This window comes from Durio zibethinus, chromosome 10 (genome assembly GCF_047325235.1).
Source record: "Durio zibethinus cultivar Kanyao isolate XHJ-2024 chromosome 10, ASM4732523v1, whole genome shotgun sequence".
NCBI lineage: Eukaryota > Viridiplantae > Streptophyta > Magnoliopsida > Malvales > Malvaceae > Durio > Durio zibethinus.
In genome coordinates this window covers 18350653-18364082 of record NC_143171.1, presented here as the reverse complement: position 1 = coordinate 18364082, position 13430 = coordinate 18350653, and positions in this window count along the sequence as shown.

Genomic DNA, 13430 nt, shown 5'->3' with positions numbered 1-13430 from the left:
TATAACCTTCCTCACATATAACTATACTTTTGAACCTAAATCTGATTTTATGGATTAGAATCTACTATTTAAAGATACCTAAATCAATCTTGGGACTCCTCTTTAAATGTGACAAATTCGATCAAGTGGCCAATCACACCTAAACAAAAAAGATTGGTGGTGACTCTTTAAAATCTATGTCTAGCGATAGATCCACGGATCTATATGTTATGACAAAGATAACTTAATACACGAAAATGAAGTTTAGGTACCTTATTAGAAATTTTTTTAGTTTAGGTACCACAATAGAAAATTATAATATGTCAGAGGCCAAATGAGGTATTATCCCTTTAAAGAATCATCCCCAAACTTTGCATTTTGCATATTATTTTATTTTTTTCCTTCTTTGCTTTTACACTACTTTGTTTTTTTTTCTTTCTTTTTTTCTTTTTTTCTTTTTTGGAAAATAAGCTATTTTTAACTTACTTCATTTTTTTTCTTTTTTTAAGCTTTACCCTTCTTCTCAAATGATAGATAGTTCAAAGATAATGCATTAATATCCAATTATGCACATAAAGTAAGATAGAAAGTGTAGAAACAAGTCTTAGGTTAATAATGTGGTTTCATAACAAAGAAAAGTATTATTAAGCTAAAAAATAGTGAATATGGAAGACTTTATTCAATGTTCATTTGAAAGGCTCACACAATCAAAAGATAGCCTATATAATTTCCCTAATCATGGATTCTCTATGATTTCATTTCAAGTAATTATCTAAACAAATTCTAAAACATGATACATTTATTTAAAGATCAATATGTACAATTCCAAGATCACAATATCATACACTAGAAAACAATTCAATTCAATGATCAAAATATAACTCACAAATGGAAACTCATAATCAAAAAGTCACTAATTCAAAGGAATCAACTCATATTCTACTCACTACTTAATCTATTCCTAAAGTTATATTCGTTTTCAATTTCTACCTATCATTGTATTTATAAAGAATCAATCAAACGAAGCATAGTAATAACTTAAGCAAAAATATTTAAGCACTTTTTAAGAAAATTTTCCAAATTTTTTTTTAAAATTTGAACAAAATTTTCAATACCTAAAAACTGGAAGAGCACATAGTCCTTAATGTGTAGATAAAAAAAACAAAAGCATATAAAAGGGAAAATGGAAACTTTCCTATCATCATTAAAATAAAATATGTCACAACTTGGAAGCTTTTCTTACTTTGCCATTTTTATTGTACTTACAAATAAAGAAAACAAACACATCAAGCAAATGAAAATAAGAAAATCATTAAAACAACAAAAGTATAAGCTTAGGTTGCCTCCTAAGAAGTGCTTGTTTATAGTTAATACCTTGACTTTAGCCTAGTTTAAAAAATCACACCACACTTAGTTCCAACATCTACCCATTTCATTCTCTTTCTCTTCACCACATATGTAATTATAAGTTATAAATGGATATGGTGCTCTATGGTAGATTTATATCCCACATCTATGAATGATCTAAATATATTACTGTATGTATTACTAGAGGTGGTCATAGGCCTTATTACCAATTAAATATGTACCTTCATGAAAAATAGAGATTTGGGGTCTACAATGAAAGAATCTTCCATATGAGATATAGGTTAAGCTCGACAAATGTTATGTCTAATGGCGAAATCAAACAACCCTCATCACTATCTTTGAACAATGGGTTTTCATATATATGCATTTCCAACTCATCATACAACGAATTCTCACAATTCAAAAGAAATGGCATATGTATCACTACAAGAAATAGTATTTTTAGTGGAGAGAAAAATCGTCACTAAAAATATAAAATTTAGTTATTAAAATTTATTCTGACCAATTTTAGAAACGTTACTTGTCATCACAAATAACTCTGTCACTATTGTATTAGTGATGATATTTATTAAGTCACCACAATAGCGTTTCTTTTTAGTAACATAAATTTTGATACTAAAAGTATTAGAATATGTGACTGAAAATAAGTTGTCACAATAGCTCATTTTATTGTGACAATTTTTTTGATGCTAAAAAAAATTAAAATAGTGACAAAAAAAAGTTGTCACAATAACATGTGTTCTTGTGACAATAATATTGACTCTAAAAATATAGCAATAGTTATGAAACTAATAGTTACGAAACTACAGTCACTCATGCTATTTTTATTAGTGACAATTTTCTTCACTAGTGTTTGTTGAAATAGTGTTGAATGAATTATATCACAAATATTAAAATTATTTCTTGCAACAATTATTATCACTAATAAATTAATTATTGTCACAACAAAATTTGTCAATTTATAAAAAAAATATCATTGTGACTATAAAAAATAAATTGTCACAAAAAATTGCATTTGTAATTACAAAATAATAGTCACTAAAAAGTTATTTTAAAATAAAATATGATTGTAATGACATAAAAATGTGGTCACCACATTTATTTTAAAAATAAAAGAAAATGATAACAATAATGATAAATAAAATACCAATATATATATATATATATATATCATGTTTTTAATTTTCTAAATCCAATCTCAAAAAAATAATATCCAAAATAAAAATATAAATAAAACCAAAAAACTAAATACTAAAAATAAGTTTTAGTCCACAAATATGACAATGTCAATGTGAAAATCCAAGCTAGAAGTCTATAGTTGATCCCAAAAAGTTTATTCTTCATTATTTTCCTACAAAATAAACAAAATAAAAATAAATCGATGAATAGTAAAAAATTATCTTATATAATTGTTATATATATATTTTTCGAAATCACATTATTTGTGAAAGCAACAACTTATCCTTTCAAGCTTATCTGGTATTTGAATTATCAAATAGAGTATTAGGTAATTAATTAAGCATATGTGCAACTAAAAACTCATATGCAATATGAAAAGTATCATGTTGTGCATCATTTGAATTTGTCAAAGACTTGTATGGTAAAATATTAATCATTTTGTTTTAGAAAACTAATTATTATTTTAATTAAAATACATAATCATAATTATAATTCTTAAAATTAAAAAAAATCAATTATACTAAAAATTTTTAAATAAAAAAATTAATTATCTAAATCAAAATAAAACTAAAATATAAATATTTTAATCATATTAAAAATAAAACTTAAAATAAAAAAATTACCTCCAAATGAAGAACATATAAATATACCGAAAATCTTGAGAACGAATGAAAAACTTGAGAATAGACTTGCCAGACTAAACGATTAGGTCTATTTCAGTTTATAATATTTGCCGTTTAATTATTGCATTAATGAAATAAATATTGCCTCTAAATCTAATTAAAAAATGTTCCTCCCCAAACTTTTAGGCGGCAAATTAAATGCTTAGGGTTAGGTTCTGACACCTCATGATTGTTGTACCGTAACTTTTGACTAATCTAACAGATTAATTGGAGGGAATTTTTAGGCGGCATTTTGGTGACCATTCACTGAAAACTTACAACACAACAGGTGTTAATTGTAGGCAACTTTTTTTTTTTTGTCGTCATTAAATGGTGAAATCTGATACCTTCGTTCATAATCAAAAGATGTAATATGATACCCCATTATTTTATTATAATACAATAATTTATTACATAAAAAATTAAAAACAATTCAATACAATAGTTTATTTTACAAACAACTGGTTTATTACATGCAATACAATAGTTTATTTTAATAATTTGTTATAAAACTAATTTACTTATACATTAAATACAATATATAAGTCGATTAAGTGTAATTTCAAACCATTTTTTAATTTTTTATTACATAAAAATTAAATATAATATTAAATACAATAAATATTAATATAGTTATTAATTAAATATTATTTTTATAATTTTATAATTTATTTTTATACTTGAAATTAAATGCATTACATATTAAATAATGATATTTGATAATATTAGAAATCTCTATAATTCTCATTTAACTTTGAATTTGTTTTTTTTATTTTATATATTGACATGATGATATTTAATTTTTATTATTATTTAAATATTTATGGATTATTAATTATTATTATTATTATTTATGAACACTATTATCAATAAATTAAATTATTTTTATTAGACTCCTATTAAGATATAATAGTATAATTTCAATATGAGAAGAAATTAGTATACCATAAACAAAATTTTTACAATGATCACATGAGGCGATTTGGAGATCCTTGACTTTAACTTGACTACAATGATCATAGCAACCAAATAAATCAATTAAATTAAACTAATTCGATTAATCCATCTATTATTAAATTAATTTGAAGATACATACTTAATTTAATTGACAATATTTTTGGAAACAAATGCATTTTTTTCTTACTCTTTCAAATCTAAAGTCGTAAGTCACAAAATGAATAATGTTAATATTATATGAAAATTTAAATCATTCTCAAAATATAAATTATACATCTGCATGCCACATCTATTTTAAATATTTTTATTGATTAGAAATCTTTATTTTTTTATATTTTCTTTTAATATTGTGTTAAATTTATGTTATGTTTTGTAAATGTATATTAATATGCTAACATTAGTGATGAATTTTCACTATTAATAGTTTGAATATATTTATATTTAAAAACCTTTTACAACTATTATTTCACTAAAAAATTTTAATAATACATAAATTGTTATTGTAATAAAAAATTAATATCTTAAATTTGTCAATATAAATTGTGGAAAATAAATTTCTAGTCATTATAAAATTTCAATAGTGACCATTTCATTTTCACTAATAAATTTGAAATTATGATAACATATAGTGGATAGTAATATAGTATGTTTAATAACGACAAAAATTTTCAAAATAAAAAGTAAAGTATTGTATGACAAATTATTTTTTCGTCACAATAGTATCTAATAGTAGTGACCACTTTATATGCCGTCACTAGTACATTACTTCCTGCTAAAAATCACTTGCCGCCAATTTATTCACTTTGTGACGATTCTATAGTGATAAAAAATTTTGTGTCACAAGAACATCCTTATTGTAACGTTTTAATTATGAAAAAGTTTAAACCGTCACAATTACTATTATATTAGTGATCGAATAATAATACGTTACAAGTACTTATTACAATAGTGTCATATAAAAATTTCATCACAAAAAATCTAATATTTGTGACAAAATAACTCACGGTCACAACAAAATCATCACTGAAAATCTTAATTGTTGTAGTGTATGCTATGAGGCTTAATTTCTTTTTTAGTAGAACTCTTGCTATGACCTTGAAATTCGGTGTAAGGAATATATCCATCCTTACCAAAATCATTATCACACACTTTTTCCCCTACGGATGGTCTATCTTGAGAAAGCTCTAAAAATGAGGTGTCTAAAGCTTTAGGCATAGTAGTAAAAAATGAAAAAGTTACTAAACAACTATGTTCTTGGCTAACTAATTCCTCCTCATCTTAAAGCTTAATATTGGAGTCAAAGGAAAATGGCTATAACCACTTAAGTGATTTATCTATTAAGCTCATCTTGTCAACATATCTATCTATATCATCCATCTCCAAACAATCGGGTAATTGATGTTCAAGAAATTAAGGAAATTGCATGAATGGAATATGAGCATTTACTTCTTCCTAAATACTATCTTCTATGTTAAATCTCTTAAAGGATCCATTATTATCAAATTCTTTTGCCATAGAATTGTCCTTAACCTCCACTATTGCTTCTTTCACAACCTTAACAAATGTTGGCAGCTCCACCATAATAAGCTCTATGTGATCATCATTCCAATACACCATACCTCTTCTTCTCAAGTCATCTTTAGATGCGCATTCTTTCTTAAAATTAGGCAAGAAATCTTGAAGGCAACTATTGATGCTATTTGTATATTTTCCTAATTGCTTAAGATATCTAAGGTTTGCTTTTTAGGTTCAAAAAAAGAATAGATTGAGTTTGGATCAATTCATTGAATGTATCTTCATGGGATGGTTTCTCTTCTTATAAAAGAGATAATGATAGGTGTATTGTGGGGATGAAAAGTAATGGTATTGTGATAGAGAAGAATTTTGTTATGGTGAAACATAATGTGGAACTTAAAGGTATTATGGTGTTAGTGGAGAGTATTGAGGTGATAGCTCCCAACCTTGAATGTAGATGTTTTCATAGAAATTTGATTGTTAGTCAAATGCACACCTATAACTAGAGGTGTAATCGAGCCGAGTCGAGCCAAATAGTAAGAAGCTCGAGCTCGAGCTCGACTCACAACTCGGAGCTCGATACTCGGCTCGAACTCGATCGAGTTTTATTTTTTAAGCTCGAACTCGATTCGTGATCAAATTCGAACTACTCAAGCTCGCTCAATTAAGCTCGATTAATATGTAAAAATAAGTTCGATTTGTATACTCGATAAGAATTAGATTATTCATGCTCGAACTCGAACTCAAAATATTTTATTAATTAAAATAATAAAAATATATTTAAATATAAAAACTCGATTAGGCTCGCGAGCTACTCGAGTCGAATATAAGAATATTAGAATTCGGCTCGATCAATAAGTTGAGCTACTAAAGCTCGAGCTCGACTCGATAATAATCGAACCGAATTTGAGTTTTTTTTGAATCGAACCCGAGTAACTTGTGAGTACTAATGTATCATTTACACCCCTATCTATCACTATAATATCATCTATCGTACACATTATCATTTTTATGTTGGCTTGGAAATTGATGGACATGAATAGGCATAGGATCATGGCTAGCCATAATGGCATCATCTTATACACATTATAAGGGCTAACTTTCTTTTGGTTTACCTTTCCTCAGAAGGCCATTGCCCTAGGAATTATTATAAGAAGAAGAAGGTCTAGAATGGTCCTTATGGTGTCCAACCTCATATCAATTGAATTCTCATATACAGAGGAAGAAAGCACTTGAACAAAGACTTAATAGCTATGTATACTAAAGCTATGTACACTAATCTATATACACTAAAGCTATATGGATACTAAAAAGGTGAATTAAACTACAGTTAAGCATGTTGTGCTTTTGAGATTAGGGTTAGGTCAAGCAGCCTTGGTAATGAATCCCAAAAAACTTGATTATGTGTAAATCAATATTAGTGCACAAGTCATTCAAGTTATATAAAAAAAAAGTAAATAAGATATTGTTCCATCAATGATTGATTTAGGATTTGCCTAGGTTTATATACCAAAGGACAACCTGCTCAAGCTATATTTAGCTATATCAAAACAAGAAAGTTTAACCTACACCAAAATTACACTAAAGAAAGCAAAGTAAAATAATGAAAGTAACAACAAGCAATGCAAGTAAACATAAAAATGAACAAGAATTTGAACAAGTAATTAAATGCAAGGAATCTATTCTGATAATGTGTCAAAATAACAGCAACCTAACATGAAAAACGATTGAAATGAAACTAAGCTTGATCGCCTAAAAGAGACTAAAATAGAAAATGCAAAGCTATTACTACGAAATAAACTGAAAATTCAAAAGCATAAAAGAAATGCAACCGAACGTAAAATCTATAAGCATGGATGTAAAATACAGTAAAGAGCATCAATATAACCTAGATCTAACTTGAAATAAAATTAAAAACGTGAATAGAAACAAGAACCGAACAAGGAAATGTAAACCAAAACTAAAATTTCAGAACAAAATTCAAATTTAAGGCATCTTAAATCTACAACTCAAATAAGAGAATGAAATGAACTAAATGCATCTAGAATAGTAAGTGAACTTTAAAATGAACAAAAAGAATCAGCTCAAAATACACAAAAACAAGCTTAATGAACTCAATTAACTTTCAGCATCTAAAATAGAAAAAAAGAGGAATGAAAATTTAAACTAGCCAAACATGAAAAAGCATGAATTAAATTACAAGTAAATGTAAATCTACAAGTAGACATATGAAACAAAAAAGCCAGAATAAGAAAAGAGCAATGGACCGACTCCTAGAAAGGAGAAGAAGCCACAACAGGTACTGTCACCACCACTGCCTCCTCTAATGCCAGCAACCATATCGCAACTTGTAGGATTTTTAAACAAAAAATGTAGAATAAATCTAACGCAAAAATTTTCCAAAATTAAAGAACTATGAACGTTGATTATGTAGTAAAAATGTCAACTCAAAATCGCAACAAAAATTCATTGATCCAATGAGATAATCAAAATAGTGCTGGTAGAGAAAACTGCCAAACAGATTTGAGAATTCAGTGGAAATTACAAGAAATTGAATAGAAAAGCAAGAGATTTGTAAATTGCATGAAGAAAACTATAAATGTGCCGGAAATTTTAAAGTGCTTGAAAAAAATTTTGCAAGAAAAATAATGTTTGGCAACCAAAAAAGTGCAAGAAAATAGAAAATGTAAATCTACTATACACTACTCTTAATCCTAATCTAAATGCAAGAAAATAAATCCAATTGCTAACCTCTTCTCTAATCTTCTCTAAATGGCATCAAGAGGGGGTATTTATAGGCAATTGGGTATGCGTTTGGGCCAATGGGAGGGCTTCGTTTTGCCAAGTTAGCCTCCAAATCAGCAAGTGATGTGTACAAAGAGCAAGGTTCCCTCCATTTTGAGTAGCAATCAGTTTTTCCCCTTTGGAGGGCTTTGAGCTTCAATTTAGTGATCCAAGTATTTCATTAAGTATCAAATAGAAAGTCCTAACAATGCCAGGTCAGCCACTCTGTTCCTTAACTCTTGGAATGCTCAAATTTTGTTCACATTTGAAGTGAAAAACTGTCCACAGCAGCAAACTGTTTTTGCACCCTTTCCTTTTCAAAATTGAACTGGTATTTGCATGCTTCTTGAGCTCCAATTTTAACCAATGACGGTCCTTGAAAATCCAACTCAGCAACAATTTCCTTTGCCAAAATTCAATCATTTTCCAACTCCAAAAAAGCTTATATAGTCCGCATAGCAACTACATATCTTCCAAGTAGCTGAATTTTTCCTTTGTTTTCAAAAGCTTTGGCGTGGCACATTTCACTTCCTTGGCTTACTAATTATGGCTCCAAGATAGCTTCATGGCTTGGCATCTTCAAGCTCACTTCGTGGCTCATTAGGCCACTTGAATTTTTCTCCCAAGCAGCTTGCATAAATCACCCAGTAGCTACCTCATTCCATTGAGCTCAAATGCTTTTTTTTTTTTTTTTTTGGTTCTTCCATTAAACCCTCAGCTCAAAGAAGTAAATATGTAACTTGATCACTTGAAACATGATTTAAATTCTTCATGACACATTTCAATGCATATTAATTCATATAAAATTCGGCTTAAGTTGTTTTCAACTTTGGCTAAAATTACCTATACATGAGAAATTTCATTAATTAGGAGTATAATTGCATAAATTTACTTAAGAGCTAAGCAAAAAAAAAAAAGAAATCATAAAAGCACTATGATAATTTTATAAAATTATAGAATTATCAAAATTTAAAACTTAGATGGCATTTTAAAAGCACCTCAAACCAATGGGTATGTATTTGTAATTTATCCTTATAAATTTTGATGAATGATTTTGATATAGTTTACTATTTCATATATTACTATTATATTTCTTTTTTATTTTTTCTTGCAATGTTATGATCTGTGTTGTATTTTTTGTATTTTATTAATTATTTTATCAAATGTATGATTTTTTTATTTTGTTTTAGATTTTAATTTTTTTTGAAAAAATAATTAAAATAAAGGAAAAAAAAAAGTATCACTATTATAAATTTTGATAAAATTATTTTGATCTATTTTTTTTTTAGTTTTTATGTCTTTTTATATTTATATTTATCTTTTTATTATATTTTTTAGATTTTAATATTTTATCTCATATTTCAATCATTTCTCTTCCGTTTCTCTTTCCTTTCTTTGCTTTACTGTGGAAAAAAATGCCATGTGATAATTAATTGGAATGAGTAGCCTTTCAATTTCAAAGGGAATTGTTTTCATTTAGAGATAACTTTAATTGTGTATATAATTGTATTTTTTGTCATAATATGCATGATTAGTTATATTTGTTATTGATATTTTACATTTTTTAAAAAATTTTTACGAAAATATTCTAAAAAGTAAAAAAAAAAAAAACCAAAAAAGAGAACAAACGAAAAAAATCTTACTTTTTATTTTATTTTCATTTTCTTTGTAACTTTTTAACCCCAAATCTATGGGCAAAAAAAAAAAAAAAATGCTTTCCCATCATCCTTATAGTGACTTAATCCCAATCCTATAAACCAAAAAATCAAATTTAACCCCATAACCTATATCTACTACCAAGATTATCCCCCAAATTAACTTTTGTGTCCCATCCCACTTATTTAATATTGAGTTTCAAAATCCCAAAGGGCTCATTTACATTAAGTTGGGATAACTTTATTTATAATTTATAATCTACAATTATATATTAAAAGAATACCTTAAGGGCTTTTTAGTAGAAACATGTTCAATTTAGAAAATAAGGGTTAATACCACTTGTAATTCCTAAAGTTTGACCCAAATTTCATTTTGATCTCTAATTTTTTAAAAATTTTACTTAGATCCTCAATTACTCAACATTATTCTACTTTGGTCTTTTTGTCAATGGCCCATTTAAATTGATAGTAAATGCTAGTTAGTACCATTTGATAAGTAAGTTGACGCTTGCATTACAAAGAGGGACCAAATTAGAATTATCTCAAAATTTAGAGATCAAGAATGAAATTATCTCAAAATTTATATATTTTATACATATCTTATAAAAACATTAAATTTAAAATTATATATTTATATTTTTTTACTGCAATATAGCTTATTAGTTAGATTTTTTATTTTAAATAAAAATAGATATTCAGAACTCAAAATTAATTTAAAATTTTCAAATTCTTTTTTTAAAAAATTCAATACATTTTAAAAATAAAAAGTATTTTTTTACTCATAAATCATAATAAAAAATATTATTTTATTTCTAAAAAATTATTTTTCTAAAATATTAAAGATCTTTTTTTCATTTTTAAATATATTTTATAAAACATGTTTTATAAAAAAGAAAAATAAAAAAGTTTTAAATTAAAATTTTTTATTTATATGAATATAAATTTTTTAACAAAAAAAAGTCAAATTAGAATAGAAAATAAAATTTTTTTTATGGGTTAATCATTCTATTCTTAAAACAATATGAAAATTTTTACATAATATTTTAAGACAATATGGAGTTTTTTTTTTTTTAATTTTTTAAACTGATAGAGAAGTTTTTACTTAATTTTTTAAAATGATATGTAATTTTAAAAAATTATTTTGAAAATTTCTACTTAATTTTAATTTTTTAAAAATCTAATTTCTATTAAAAATGCTATTTCATTGATAAATCATGTCATAATAAAAATAAAAAAATATTTTAAATTAGAATATTTTATAAAATATATTTGAAATATATAAAAATCAATATTTTCTTTAATTATTTGTTTTTTCCTTTTTTATTTTTATAAAAAGGAAAATAAAACCTATTTAGTATTTTAAAAAATATAATTTTTGGATAGAAAATAATATTTTTTATTATGATTTATTTGTAAAATAATTTTTAATAGAAAATCATTTTTTTTTTGTTTTAATGATATTGAATTTAAAAAAAAGGTATATGAATTTTAACTTAATTTTAATTTTTAAAAATCTATTTTCTATTAAAAGAAAAATTATAACTAATAAATTATATTACCACAAAAATGTAAAAATATAATCTTAAATTTAATATTTTATAAAATATATATAAAATATATAAAAACTTGAGATAGTTTCATCTTTGACACTTAAATTTTAAGATAATTCTATTTTGGTCTTTCTTTTGTCAAGTGAGGTATTAACTGACATCATAACATGACGTTGATTGTATTTATCGTTAATTTAGATGATTTCATAGATGAAATAATCAAAGCAAGATAATTTTAAATAATTAAAGATTCAATTAAAACTTTTTAAATATTAAAAAAAATAATTTGAGTTAAAATTTAAGTACTATAAATACTAAATAACCATTTTTGTCCATTTAATACATGTTTTTAAATAGGCAATTGAGTAGTGGCCTCCTGATTTGGGTTCATCCATGGCCATTGATTGTGTTCAAATTAATTCAAGTCCAAATGAATCCATCAAAAATATGTTTTTTAAATTTCTTTAAATTATATTTACTTACATATTTTATTCTTTAATTATCAATTTTATTTTTGGCTGTTATGTTAATTTATTGAATCATATTTTTAAAAATCAAGTTCATAAAAAATATATTAAAATATATAATAAGTTAAATATTCAAGCAGCCAATGATGAAATTTTGATTAGAAATAGTGGCAAATTTCTAACATGAAATTTTAAAGAGATGAGAATTTTGTTGAATCCACGAAAACATTAATGAAATCTTAGAAATTTTCAAAATGAGAATTAAAAGATTTTTATTAACTTCACTAAAATATTAGGAAAGTCTTAAAATTTTTCAATATGAAAATTAATTAAATTCATATAAAATAAAATAAATAAAATTAAAATTAAAGATGCAACATTCAAAAAAATGAAATATGATAAATAATTAATAATGAATGAAAAAATATAATTAAAATAAATGGTTTTTTTGGTTTTACTCAAAGCATCTTACATTCTTTCATGCATGTTATAAAAATACACATTAAAATTTTCAAATAATGAACTTCAAGAAAATATATAATGATATGAAATTAAAAAATTAATTTCTTCAAATTTATGTCGAGATTTGATGGAGTATTTCGAACAATTTTTTTCAACAAATTATTTGTAATATATATTTTTAGATAATTAAATTATAATAAATTTCAAACTTTATAAAATTTTTAATTAAAAGTATTTATAAAATATTGCAACAGAGTATGGGCACCGATTCTAGTTAAAATATAATGATATTGATTTTAGGGTGTGTATGGATGGAAAATTTTGAAATTTCATTGGATGCTAGCATTTTGAAATGCACCAATTTAAAATAATAGAATATGCAATTGCATTGTTTGAATAATTATTGTTTAGAAAGGAATTTTAAATTTTGAAATTTGATGAGGTAAAAAATAATTATAATAGATACATAATGATATTAGAGATAGAAAAAGAAAAATAGTAAAAAAAAATATAAAATGGGTCTCATCAGATTTGTGAAAATGTTTAAATATTACTAACAATATGAAATTTTTAAAAAATAAATTTTATAATGGATTTTTATAGTTAAAATTAAAAAAATAAAAATTACATAAAAAAAGAAATATAGTAAATTTTAACTTCTTACAATAAAAACAAAGAATTTCACAAATTCTATTTGAAAAAAAAAAAATTACCCTCCAAATTTTTTCATTCAAATTTCAAGAATTTTGACAATTTTAATTTTTATTTTATCAAATAAAGTAATTTTAGTTTAAAACTTTTAAAGTTTCACTACAAATGAAATCTTTTTTTGAAATCATGTTCATCCAAACT